This window comes from Hippopotamus amphibius, chromosome 6, assembly GCF_030028045.1.
Source record: "Hippopotamus amphibius kiboko isolate mHipAmp2 chromosome 6, mHipAmp2.hap2, whole genome shotgun sequence".
Lineage (NCBI taxonomy): Eukaryota > Metazoa > Chordata > Mammalia > Artiodactyla > Hippopotamidae > Hippopotamus > Hippopotamus amphibius.
The window spans coordinates 163,019,765-163,032,547 of NC_080191.1; the positions used below are offsets into that span (position 1 = coordinate 163,019,765).

General features: G+C 43.9%; 1 protein-coding gene across 7 annotated transcripts in view; it reads left to right on the plus strand.

Moving 5' to 3' along the window:
- The window catches only part of LPP (LIM domain containing preferred translocation partner in lipoma), a 687,064-nt gene that overhangs the window by 100,107 nt on the left and 574,174 nt on the right, over positions 1-12,783 (plus strand). The window contains exon 1 of one of the 7 annotated variants that reach the window (XM_057738619.1): positions 10,991-11,128. The exons of the other annotated variants lie outside the window; for them this stretch is intronic. The gene's annotated coding sequence lies outside the window, so the exon portion shown is untranslated. Of the gene's footprint in view, positions 1-10,990; positions 11,129-12,783 lie in introns of those variants that run through there. 7 annotated transcript variants of the gene reach the window in all.

Consider the following 12,783-nt stretch of genomic DNA (forward strand, 5'->3'; position numbering starts at 1 on the left):
AGCTAACCTTTACCTAGAGCCTACAAGGCAAATCATTGTGCTGCACGAGTCAGTGGTTGTATCTTGGTTCACCTTTGTACTTCCAGGGGCTAGCTTAGGACCATCTGTGCACATGGTTTTTGCTCAGTAAATGCATGATTAATTTTAGTGACTAGACATTAAACCAGAATTGGATCTGCCCACCTATTCTTGAGAAGTTAAACTCTACATATGATGTATTCCAAAACTACAGAAGAAGATGAGAGCCAAAACAGATGAAGCTGCCCTTATAAGGGCAGGACAAGTTCAGTAAGCTTGAACCAGTTCAGTAGGTGCTAGTTACCTCTGGTGATTTGAAAGTGTCTGCCAGTTATGAGACAGGGCCTCAGTTTATTGTGTGGTCAGCACAGTATACATCTGGTCCTCATCATTTTAGGCCTGGAACCTCCCCCCCCCACCTTTTTTTTTTTTTTTAATAGCGAAACAGGGTTTCAGTAGTGGGATGGGGAGGAAATTGCATTAGTCAGATGCATGAGGCAGCCCCGGATCAACTCAGTGCCACTTTCATACGTGTCTGGGAGCAAGAGCTTTTCATTAATTGGCTTGCCAGTGTCTGTGCTCTGCCTTGGATGCTGTGGGAATGGGATTGGTTGTCAGAGGCGTTGCATGGTGAAGGAAGAATCGGAGCAAAGCGTTTGGAGGATCTAAAGGAGAATATTCTTTACTCCACGGGCACCTTCCTCTCTGGGGCCCCAACAAGCTGATGCCCACCATACACAATGGGTAGAATTCCTTTACTGCCTCTCCTTCGGTGGAAGATGTGGCACGTGTAGCTGAATGATCAAAAATTGCCCAGGGCAACCGTTATCGAAGGATCGTCGCCTTGCTGGAGTGTACTCTCCCAACAGGACATCTAACAGAAATTGATGCCTAAATATTTAGATCCCTGGAGGCTTTCTCATTCTCAGCCATACTCACCAGCCACAGTGTCTGTCTCCTCTGTGTAGTGCTGGATAAACACAGATGAACCCTCACATGCCGTCTCACTCCCACCCCATGCCGGGGAGGTTATAAAATGTTTGAGTGACTTACTGAAGTGTTATTCCTATTGCGGCTTCTTGGGAAAGTACCTTTTGCCTCGATGGAGTTGTGGAAATATCCTGGTTGTTGCAGCAACAAGGTTAAGAACCTTTTGGCTGCACTCATGTACTGGGCGTGTGAATTGATACTGAGAAAGGAGCAAAAAGGATATAGAATGCCGTATCCACAGCCAGGGACTGTGCTAGATGCTTCCACTAGACACCTCATAGAATCTTTCCAACACCCACTCAAAATAGAGATGCTACCCCATTTTACAGATGAGGACACTGAGGCTCAGCTATTTTATGTTACTCTCCCAGGTCACAGAGGTAGTAGTCACAGAACTGAGACTCAAAACCAGGTCTGAAAAGCCATGAAATCTGTCAGTGTTCCGGTCCACCCAGCCATTCTAGAACATCACCGTTTCTCAGAGCTTGCTCCTAGATTTGGGGCATGCAGCCTTCATTTGGGGCTGGAAAGTCTATTCTGTGAAGATGCTCTTGACACTCCGCTCCCCACCCCACACACTCTGTGCCAGACCTCTATGAACACGGTGATGGTTGTTGTGTACGTATTTGTCTCCTATGCTGAATTATGAGTTCTTCTAGGTATCTTACTTAATAAGGTATCTGATTCATGGCAGGCTTTTGATACATCTGTGTTGGAAATTCTAGTGTTTGCCCCATGCTGTGTTTCCATGCTAAGACACTAAAAATCTAGAAGTGTCATTTTAGAATGAGGCAACTCAGTTGCCTTTAAGGATGCACTGACTTTGGTTTTTGCTTTAATATTTCATGAAAACATGGTCTTTGGCTTACATCACTGCTTCAGCCCTTGGAAGGGTAAGATAGCCAGATGCCTGCTTCATTAACATTTTGGGCATCTCTGAGTTTGTGCAGGAAGTGATTGAGAGCTAATATCACATAGGTCCTGCCATATCAGCATAGAATCATTTGTAATGTGAACAGACATGTATTTCAGATTTGTTGTTTATATCCAGATATTACTTTCCATTTAAAATCTGGAAAATTTATTTCCAGATTAAGTTACTTTCAAATACAGGTGAATCTTTTACATGTAATTTGTAGTGAAAAGTCTTCTAAAAGTGTTTTATGCCCTGAAATTCAAGTCCATTGAAATATAAAAGTATATAAGAGCAAAATGCAACAATATTTAATGGTGATTGTGAAAGCTATTAAATTTATGGGTAAAAATTAAGAACTTTCAAATAGTTAAACAATTAGGGAAATAAATTGATACTAAATGCTAGTATTAGATTAGTGAAATCTTAGTTTTTTTTTTAAGCTCTTTATTGGAATATAATTGCTTTACACTCGTACCAGCTTATGACATACACCAGAGTGAATCAGCTGTATTTATACACATATCCCCATATCCCCTCCCTCCTGTGACTCCCCCCATCCTCCCCGTCCCGGCCCTCTAAGGCATCACCCATCATCAAGTACCTCAGAGAGTACGTTAGCTAGGTAACTTGGGGAAGAACATCATACTCATTCTTACCTAGTAAGTGTTTATAAAAATATAAATTATAATAGAGGCATTATTATGAGATTAAATTATATTATAATTCTAATCAATATAGGATTGGTTGGTGAATGCTTCCGTAATTAAAAAGTGACTATTAGAAACTGTATTTAAGTTTCAGTATTTAATTTTACTTAAGGCCATGAATCTTTCCAGAAAAGTCCTATTTAAGAATTGCATAATTTTTTTAAAGATAAATTATAAGTAGATTGCTAACTTTGTCCCCTCAATATATCATCATCAGGAAAACCTCCACAATCATGTACAACAAATCATTGATAAATTATCTTCAACACAGAGAAATTTTGTATTCTTATATCAGGGAAATCCAGATGATGATGGTAATAGATTTCAGCCTCAGCTTTGGCTTAATATTGATTTTTTAACACTCAGCTATTTGGCACTTGGCCCAAGTGGGTAATGGGTACAGATCTTCTATCAGTGGATTTTTATGCTTTTGGACTGGGAGACGACATGTAGGTGTCTCCAGGTTAGACTGCAACCAATTCCTCAGGTTTCTTTACCATTAATTTGTTTACAAATGGTTTCCATGGTCACCATCTTCTAATTCTACCGGTGATCCTTAAGGAAGTCAGTCCCTTATTAAAGAGAGGGAAGCTGTGGCTGACAGAAGTGAAGGGCATTAGTGGTCTGAGGACACCAGGTGCTGGGGGAGCCTGAACATTTGACCCCATCTCCATCCCAGTGCTTGGAATCCCTCACACCTGGCTGTTAGTCCTGGCTTTGGAGCTGTTTCTGGCACACATAGAGTAAGGCATTTGATTTCCATACTGCCAGTCTTATGAGAAGAAGTGTTAGTACACTCATTAATTAAGATATGTTTACAGTTCTATTCTGAACATCAGTGGCTTCTGAGTGTAATTAAACTTGACTACCTTCTTGAGGACAGACGTGCTTCTTACCTGCTGCGTGTCCCCATCAGCCTTGGTTTCCTCTCTTGCTTGCACAGTGAGGCTGATGGTCATGTCTTCTCCAGAGACCTTTCAGCTTTATCTTTCTGTTGTGTGATAAGGGCTGAGTAGAGGAAAGGCGAGTCTTGACGACTGTGGGAGTCCAAGCCAATTTGTATTTGCTGACAGGTGTGACTGAGGGCAATAAATTACATCTAGGTTTAAAGAGGCTGGTTTTTAGTTGACACTGGAAGTGTAAATACTACTTCTTCCTGGTTTATGAGATGAAATTGGTCATCTGCCACACATATTTCTTATTTTTGTCTTCAGTTCACGGTGTGGTCACGGAATGCAATTTTGGAGGCAATTTCAGGTCGGTTTATTTGCTCAGTAATGATGGTAATGACATATTCATTGTCATTTAGTGAGCATCTAGTATGTGCCAGACTACGCACACATCACTCTTTTGTTCTGTATTTTTATTTTATTTTGTTTTTTATTGAAATAGAGCTGATTTACAATGTTGTGTTAGTGTTAGGTGTACAGCAGAGTGGTTCAGCTGTACATATGTGCATGTGTGTGTATTCTTTTTCAGATTCTTTTCCTGTATAGGTTATTACACAATATTGAGTATAGTTCTCTGTGGTTTACAGTGGATCCTTGTGGGTTATTTATCTTATATAGAGTAGTATATACATGTTAATCCCAAACTCCTAACTTATCTCTCTGCCCCTTTCCCCTTTGGTAATCATAAGTTTGTTTTCTATGTCTGTGGGTCTATTTCTGTTTTGTATATAAGTTCATTTGTATCATTTTTTTTTTTTTTACAATTACACATATAAGCGATATCATATGATATTTGTTTTCCTCTGTCTGGCTTATTTCACTTAGTATGATAATCTCTGGGTCCATCCATGTTGCTGCAAACATACATCATTCTTAACCATAGGAGAAAAATGACGTGCAAGGATCATATTCTAATTCCCACTTTGTAAATGAGGAAAGGTAGGCTCAGACAGATGAAAGGACTTGCTTTTAAGTTCATGAAGAAAGTGACACAGTCAGCATTTACCTAATTGCACAGCCTGTACCCCAGCTCCACTTCCACACTGCCCCAGCATCCAAGGCTGGAAGCTGAGATCCACGGGCTCCTCCTTCCCCCCATCCTATTACAGTGATGGGGAGAACTCTGCATGGGCCAGTGCTGGCTCCTGCTACCCAGGTGTCCTTGACTTGTGTCCTGATGTGGGCGACACACCTTCGTTAATTACAGGATGCTGATGACCCCCCCCCAAGGCATCTGCCTACAGACCCGGGGGAAGCTAACACCTCTTCCCCAAAGAGCTTACCCTGGACTTCCCAACCAGAGGGAGGAGGCCTGGACAAGGAGCTGGTGCCTGACTGGGATTACTGTGCTGCTTGAGCTGAACAACCAGTCCGTTCTTTTCATTTATCTTCTGTCTTGCTTTCCTTTGAACATTTCATCCTAACTTCTAGCCATGACTCTCAGTTCTGGCCCTATGTTAAAAATCACCTAGGGTCGGACTTCCTAGGTGGCGTAGTGGTAAAGAATCTGCCTGCCAATGCAGGGGACACGGGTTTGAGCCCTGCCCTGGGATGATTCCACATGCCACGGAACAACTAAGCCTGAGCTCCACAACTATTGAGCCTGTGCTCTAGAGCCCATGAGCCACAGCTATTGAGCCCATGTGCTGCAACTATTGAAGCCCACGCGCCTAGAGTCCGTGCTCCAAAACAAGAGAAGCCACTACAATGAGGAGCCTGCGCACCACAATGAAGAGTAGCCCCTGCTCGCAGCAATTAGAAAAAGCCCGTGTGCAGCAAAGAAGACCCAACGCAGCCAAAAAATAAATAAATAGATAAATAAATTTATTTAAAAAAAATCACCTGGGGTTTTAATTACAACCATGCCTGGGTACACCCTCTAGACATTCTGATTTAAATGGACTGGGGTGGGGCCTTGGGTATCAGCATTTTAAAAAAATAAGTACTGCAGAAGATTCTAATGTCCAGTCAAAGTCAATGCTTTAGGAGCAGAAAAGCCCTTTCTTCACTCTTTTTTTTATCTTTCATGATTAGAACTGCTTTTTTTTTTTTCCTTTAAGGTTTCTTTTATTATTTATTTATTTATTTTATTTTTGGCTGCATTGGGTCTCTGTTGCTGTGCACAGGCTTTCTCTAGTTGTGGTGAGTGGGGGCTGCTCTTCCTTGTGCTGTGCCGGTTTCTCATTGCAGTGGCTTCTCTTGTGGAGCACAGGCTCTGGGCTAGCATGGGCTTCAGTAGTTGCGGTGTGTGGGCTCAGTAGTTGTGGCTCGAGGGCTTAGTTGCTCTGCAGCATGTGGAGTCTTCCTGGCCCAGGGATCGAACCCGTGTCCCCTGCATTGGCAGGCGGATTCTTAACCACTGCGCCACCAGGCAAGCCCCAATCTTTTGTTGACATGGTATATTTCCTTTTGATCCCTGTGAACCCTCAATTTTATGATGCTGTCATTCCATTGAGAGGTTGAATTAACTCACTGAAAGCATTCATGCTTTTTTGAGTTGGTTTAGACTTTGGAGAGGGTGTTACAAGAACAAATTGATGCTGAAATTGGCCTTAGAGGACGGGAATGAGCCACTTTGGATCGGATCATTGGGAGCGACCCAAAGAGCCATGACTTTTGCCACCTTCCCTCCTAATTCATTCTCTCCCCGACTCCCGCACCAGATTTCCAGCCTTTGAAGGAGCGTGTTTTCTAGTTGTGGGGTATTCACAGTTACTTCCAACAATGTTTTACTCCTGAACCTATCGTGGCTTATTTACACTAGATTGGATAGATGTTTATAACCTCTTTACTTTTTGTTTACTGATGATGTTTACTACCACATCAAAAAGAATGGCTTCAATTGACAAAATCACTAATGCCAACAGAGGCATCCATCTGGCTCTGGGGGAAGTACACCCAAACTCCCAGCCCGGCAGTCACAGTTCTCTCCATCACCTGACGCCAGTCTTTCATTCTAGAGTTAAGGCCACTCTTTACTGTCCTGGGCTCCAGCCAGCTGAACCGTACCCTGGACCAGGATCTGCCCGATCCTTCCTTTGTTCCCTTCTCATCCTGCCGGGAACATTATCTCTGTCCTTCATCCCAGCATCTAGAAATAACCTTTTCTTTCCTAGAACCCCACACTGCTTTGAGTGGGGACACTTTTAGAATTTATTACATTGTACCTTGAGCTATTCTTATTTATGCGTGTGGATAATTCTTCCTCTTCGGTAAGCTTCTGGAGGGTGGGGCAGGCTCTTAATTTTGGTGTCTCCTGCTGTGCCAAGAATATTGGAGGCATTCCCTGAATGTTTTTTGACTAAATGTGTTACTTTTAGTTCAAGTCAGCAGTTGTCCAAAATTAACCTCATGAGATGTTGGTAGCTTTGGTGAGCTTTTGGAGAGGTCTACCGTGATAGAGTGAAATATGGTGACCTAGTTACAGAATATCCCCTGCAGGCTCACTGGTGAGGAAGGCTCATGTTTAACCTCTGTGAAAGAAGAGCCTGGCTTATTTATGGTGACTGTTGTTTACATGTCTTTTAAAATCACCCCCCCCCTTTTTTATGGCTTCATGATTAGAAAAAGTTCTGATTAAAAAATTAGATATATAATTGTATATGATCCGTTTTACTCCTGTAGTAGTTCTAAGCAAGGTCATTTGTTAATTGAGGACATATTGACTAAATTTATTTTTTACCTTTTATTAAAAATTAAAAAAATTATTGAAGTATGGTTGATTTACAGTGTTGTGTTAGTTTCAGGTGTACAACAAAGTGATTCAGGTATACATATACATATATTCATTCTTTTTCAGATTCTTTTCTCTTATAGGTTATCACAGAATAGTGAGTAGAGTTCCTTGTACCATCCACTATGTCCTTGTTGATCATCTATCTTATACATAGTAATGTGTGTATTGCTGGTCCCAAGCTCCTGATTTATTTCCCCCGCCCCCCTCAAGTTTCCCCTTTGGTAACCAGAAGTTTGTTTTTGATATCTGTAACTCTGTTGCTGTTTTGTAAATAAGTTCGTGTCATTTTAAAAAATCAGATTCCACATATGAGTGATGTCCCATGACTAAGCATTTAGAATGGGGCTGGCACTGTACCCAGCCCAGGGATTAAGAGCCGGAGATGCTGTGTCTGCCCTCCTGGGCTCAGCCTGGCCAAAGTGTGCGCACCCAGAAGCCGCACGTGCTGCGGTGGGTGGGTGGGTGGGTGTGCAGGGGGCACAGAGGCGGGGATGACAGTCTGTGTTCTGTTCTTCATTTACGAAAGTGAAAAGACTGCACCCCTTTGTCAGTGAGCTGCTGGACGCCCCTGATATTCCCTGCACGTATGGTTTTGCATATTATTAAAATTAATGAATAAAATTAATATTAAATATAGTGGTTCTTTTGGTAAAAGTAACATGTGCTCATGTTGTGAATTTAGAATGTAGAGGAAAGTAGAAAAAGAAAATGAGAACCACTTGTAGTCCCACCTTTGACAGGTAACTACTTTGACATTTTATTTGTGGAACTCTGTTTGGCTGTGTGACCCCAGGTTTTTTACCTGAACTCACCCTCCATAACCTAGTTCTCAGCTCTACTTTATATAACATTTTTAAGGCATTTGAGACTAAAAAAAAATACTGTAGTTCAACCAAAATGCACTTTCATCTCTTTTGACATCTCTTTGCACACGCATGCACATGCACACACATGTGTACATACAAAGGGGGACGGCCACTCTTGCTGAGAACCCATCTCTCATTTTACAGATAGAGAAACTGAGGCCTAGGCCTTGTCCAAAATCATGTGAAAAAAAGTGGCAATCGACACTTCAGCCCAGGTCTGCTGAATTCCGGTCCAGTGCTCTTTCTGCTCGACAGTGATACCTCCTTACTAGGTCATAGAAGCAGTGGTGAAGAGAGAAAAGGAAAAACACGTCAGTTCTAAAGAGTGCAGTTTTTTTCCCCTGCGTCCTTTCTTAGAGCTATTTTTGTGACTATTCAGTACGTGTACAATGCCGCCTCTCGCAGCATTCCGGCTGGACCAAGAGGCCGCTCACTGCTGACTGCAGCCATGCTGTTCTTCCATGGCAGCCTCCACGAATCCTGGGCCCAGAAACCAGATGCGCATGGGCTTTTTCAGTCAAATTTCAGGATCTGAGTGTACACAGAAAAAAATTGCTGCGTATCCTGTTAAACTGTGTACCTAACAATGAAACAGTGATGTGTGAGCCTGTGGGTCAGGGGGTGAAGTTGGGGTGGATTCATCTTAGTCTGTAATTCAGTCATGAGCTCCAAGAAGTCGTATACACGAATGCAAATTATTCATTTTCTCTAAATGTGCCCCTATTATTCGAACTCCCCAAACCTTCAGTTCTTTCCTTTTGCATATAGAACAAAGCATGGACTCCTGCCTGGCATTTAAGGCCCTCTGTGATCTCTCCTTGACATTGATATAATATGAAGATGTAATAATGTAGCAGTTAAGAGCCCGACTTGGCAGCCAGGCTCTTCTACCACCACTTAGCACTCTTACCTGGGCAGGTTACTGAACCTGTGTTTCCACTTCCTCATGTATAAAATGGGAATAAGATTGTTCTGGGGAGTTAATGAGTTAGGATTTGTAAAGGTTTACCGGTGACGAGGTCCAAATCCATCTCATAGAAAGTGCTTTCTTTGTTTATTAAATAGGTTACCTTTCCAGCTCCTCCACTGATAGCATTTCCCTTTTGCCCCAGACTTCTGGTCGATCCTGAGACGGCTCCCTCATTTTCCTGCCTCTGTGCAGCTGTGACCCTCACCTTTCACGTGCTGGCTCTCTCACTTCTACTTGTCTAAATCTTAATCATGCTTTTAAGGCCAGGTTCAGGTGCATCTTTATCCATTTCTTTCTTCACTCATTCCCATATTCTTCATTCCTTTAACAGATATTTTTAGAGCTTCTGTTGTGTGCCAGGTGCGTTATTTAGAAAGGCTTCCACGGTTCCTGGAGCTGGGGGAGATTTATCACATCTACCACCCCTGTGACCTATCACCATCGACGTTGCTTTACAGTTTCAGATGGGTTGGTTTGATCTCCCCTACTTAATAAGCACCTATTAAGCTATATTAAAGTTGAATAAATGAATGAATGAAGAGTTTCTCTGTGGGTATTTATTACCTTCTAACAAAGGCAAGAAAATAGGAACAACACTCCGTGTGTGTGTGTGAGAGAGAGAGAGAGAGAGAGGGAGAGAGAGAGGAACAGAGAGAAGAGATATTTTGAATGGGAAGAAGAATGAGCCTAGTTCTGAGGGCAAAGAACCACTTCCAAGTTGAAGAAAGGCAAAAAGACAGGAATGAAAGGAAAACTGCAGAAGTAGGGAGAAACGGGATGAGAGAGTAGATTATTCTCTGAACTGCAAAGCAGTTACTCCAAAAAACGGTTTTCCTTAAGTGGTATAAAATGTGAAGGGATTTGGGTCTCACTTTTCCTTTCCCTCTTTAGGAGGTTGGAGCAGATTTTTCAAATGAGGTGGGGGAGGAGGTGGGGTTTGGAGAAGAAAAGTGAAAACTGTTTTCTGAAGCTCTTTTGCCAAATAGCTCCCTGGAGAGAAGGTTTAGAGGGAGGGCTGCCCAGCAGTGCAGACAGACCACCCTTCCATTCTCATTGTCCTGGTCACTCTGCCATCCCTATTCTTCACTTCAAAACAAAAATTCTTTTCTTCTTTTCTTCTTTCCTTATTCCTTTTTTTTTAAAAGTGTAAGTATTATCAGTGAGAAGCTGGAGGAAAATTAAAACAAAACACAAGGCAAACACGTAATTTCAATCCACAGTTATAAAAATGATGTGTTTTAGATTTGTTTACGTGATCTGTTTCCCACTGGGAGCTTCCCCTCCTGCCACCCCTCCTCATTTCGTTTCCCAAACTTTCATTCACTTTCTGACTCAAAACCGGAGAGGAGACTCTGACCACACCACAGGATCTGAGAGCGGAGCAGGGCAGTTTTCAAGTGCTGACTCTAGAGGTTTAGCATGAGCAAATTCCTGGCCTTTTTCTGAAGAATTTTCAGCTGACTTTTTTTTTTTTTTTTGTCTCTCAAATTTACTGCTCAAGATGCTTTGGTGTGGAAGGCACCAAGTTTCAGTGATGGGCCTGCATTGACTGAGTGCTTGGTGTATGTAGGCCTCAAGCTATTTGTGGGGCACGCTGAGATAGGAAAATTGGACTTCTGAAGGCAAGGGCTCAGGTGTGTGTGTGTCTGCGTGTGTGTGTGTGTGTGTGTGTGTGTGTGTATGCACACGCATACTTTGGGTGTTGCGGGGAGACTGGTTTCTTGGGATGCAAGAGGGGCCAGAGAGTAGGTAGACTGGTGTGTCCGCAAATGATGATCACCTGGGGCTTCCCTTTGCTGCTGCTGGGGAAGGCTGCACTGGGGGGTGTGGTGCGGAAAGGTCTTGAAAGATGGCTGGGACTTTAATAAACAAGGAAGAGAGACATGCGGCTTCAAGACCAAGGCAGGAGAGGACACAGATGAACGGGGAGAGGCAGACTGTGGCGGCGAGGCGTCTATGGCAAATCACAGACGTGGTAAATGCATGCCCCCCCGCCCCGGCCCCCATACGATATGTGTGGGGCTTTTTTTCTTGTAAGCTGTGGGGAGTGGTTATGAGTTTTAGAAACAGCAGTGATAGGATTGCTCTGGTGCGTGTGTGTGTTTTATTTTGCTTTTACTTTTTAATGTGCCGAGTCTTTTCAGGAACTGTGAGGCAGCCTTAACTCTGGGACGTGTGCACGCCCTGTCTTTCTGTGTCTTTTCTTTCCTCTTCCAGCCTGGCCTGGGGCCTGGTCCAGCTTCTGATAATGAAGTGTGGCGGGGCCGGCTCCCGGGAGCCGATGTGAGGGATGTGAGGTCTCCGAGCAGACCCGGGGCATGTTCTGCAGAGTTTCCCACCCTTTTTCCTCCTCCTTTTCTCCTCCTCTTTCTCTCTCCCCACCCCCAGCAGCAGCAGCAGCCCTCCCCTCCCTAAAAGAAATAAACCAGTCGCTCCAAAAGGTTCCAAGCACATTAGTCACATATCCCAGAAGTTTAATACAGAATTATTTTGACAGCGAGAACAAGAAGTGTTTTCTAGTTGAACGCACAGAACTTGCTTCTTCCAACTGGGCTTTCTGCCGCAGAGACAGATGATATGTTTTTTAGATGGAGCGGCCGCTCAGGAGACTGCGTCGCTTCCCTTGGAAACATGACAGACTGCTCACTACCAAAAGTGGCTGGAGAGCAGATCTGAAATGAGAGAGAGAGAGGGAAATCGCATCCTTATTGAGAACATAACTTTCTCCCTAATAACTTCTATCAGCCACTGAGAGCTTTCTATGTGTTTATTTATTTATTTGGCTGTTCCTGGAGCTGTGAAGTCCCTTTTTTAAACCCAGGCTCATGGGTGTTCTAAAAGATGAGGACAGATCGAGTTATTGCAATGCGGGTGGCTCTCCAAGCATTCCAGTCGAATAGCTCTCTTCCAGAAATATTTCTTGACTCACTTATTTAGCACTTTCTGTTGCCGTTACTAAGCAGATTGGAGAGTCCTCCCTGCGAGTTCGCCAGACTCCTCTAGGGCTGACGTGGATCCGCTTCGTGCTGTCTGGCCCGCGGAAGGTGGAGGAATGCAAAGCTGAAGTCCGCTGGCGCCCGAGAGGGACTTGACCCTGAGCTGCCAGAGCGCCATCTGAAGAGCCAGGGAAAAGCGTGTGCTCTCCTTTCCCAGCTTCGCCCTTCTCCTTCAGGGCCCCACTGCCCAGCAGGAAGAGCTTTCTTCCAGGGTGGTTCCCCTGGGTGCCAAGACCCAGAGATGCACGTGGTGGAGAAAAGCCCCAGACCTGGGATACCGATTCCTTCTGGCTCCCATGATCCTCCGCTTCTTGCCTCTGAAATCTTTCTAGAGATATCCAGCCTTTTTGAGGGGTGGCGGAGGGGAGGAGAGCGGCGGGGCGGTGGAGCTGACCTCTCATCGCAGTGCGCGCTCTCCGGAGCGCTTTTAATCCCCTCGGATTATTTCTCATTAGCCCCTCACTCCCGGACCTTCATCCAAGAAACGTCTCTGTGGCCCAGACGTTAACTGGCCGGCTGAGCTTGGACAGGAGACTCATCAGGCCTTGGTGTTTTCAGAACCTTTCCCTTGGTGGAATTCTTTTTTAACCCCCTCATAGGATGTCATGGGAAATCCCGCTATAGGTTTCCCCTG